Raw genomic sequence first — 1039 nt, 5'->3', positions numbered from 1 at the left:
ACTAACATTTTACGCATCGTCTCAGAATCGTCCAACATATCAAAACAAGGACATAAATCTTACAATATACGTTACATCTTGAAAGCGTATTATAAAGGGTTCCTTTGAGCAAAGCTACAATTCGCCTTTTCTTGGATCTGAACCTATTCTCAGCGACGCATTTCGTTATAGCGAAAGCTGTAGCATTTCCTCCGAGTGCTCCTTTCGTTAGTGAATTCAAAAAGAAAAAAAATATATATATATAATAAGGATAAAAATACTTTCAGCAAAGCTATTCTATTTTCATCCTAGTCAATGCTCTTTCTTTTTCGTTCGGGGAAAAAAGTTTTTTTGGGTGAGGGACAATGCCGTGCTTGGAGGGACATGCAAATATGATTAACAGATTATTAGCCCCCCTTTTGTTGAAATAAAAGGGGGTTTTTCCCTCTGAAAGTCTCGGTGTGTATAATTATAGACAAACAAACTGGGTTTCATTAGAAGAGAAGGCGAGATAACTGAATATGTAGGTATAGGCCCATACACGTATGATTTACCAGGGGAAAGATATGTGTATGTGTATCCAGTTATTTATCTGTCCTATTTACTTATTTAGCTCTTCATCTTATGAAGGTTATTTGTAATCACGTTTATTACCTCTGCTTTTTGTTATCGCCTTGTTTTTTTACAAATCACAAAAAAGTTTTTCAATAAAGCGTGCCCTTAATACAGCACTCCCCCGGGTTTCCCAATTAGTTTTTTCCTCTCCCTCCTCCCCTTCTCTCACTGTTCTCCCTTCCCTCTCTCCCCTCTCTCCCTTCTTTCTCCCCCATTCCTCCTTTCATCTTCTCTTCTCTTCTTCTTTTTCCTTTTCGGCTCCCTTCTTCTCCATTCCCTTTTCCCCTCCCTTTTCCTTTCTTTTCCTTATTCCTTCTTCTGCCAATTCTTCTCCCGCCCTCATTTCCTCTTACCCTTATTCCCTCTTCTCCTAATTCCTCTTCCTTCTTGTCTTCGTCCTTCCCCCTTTCCCAGTTCTCCCTTCTTCCCTATCCCCCCCTTTTTT

Source organism: Penaeus monodon, chromosome 34 (genome assembly GCF_015228065.2).
Source record: "Penaeus monodon isolate SGIC_2016 chromosome 34, NSTDA_Pmon_1, whole genome shotgun sequence".
Lineage (NCBI taxonomy): Eukaryota > Metazoa > Arthropoda > Malacostraca > Decapoda > Penaeidae > Penaeus > Penaeus monodon.
Note: the sequence above shows the minus strand (reverse complement) of the source record.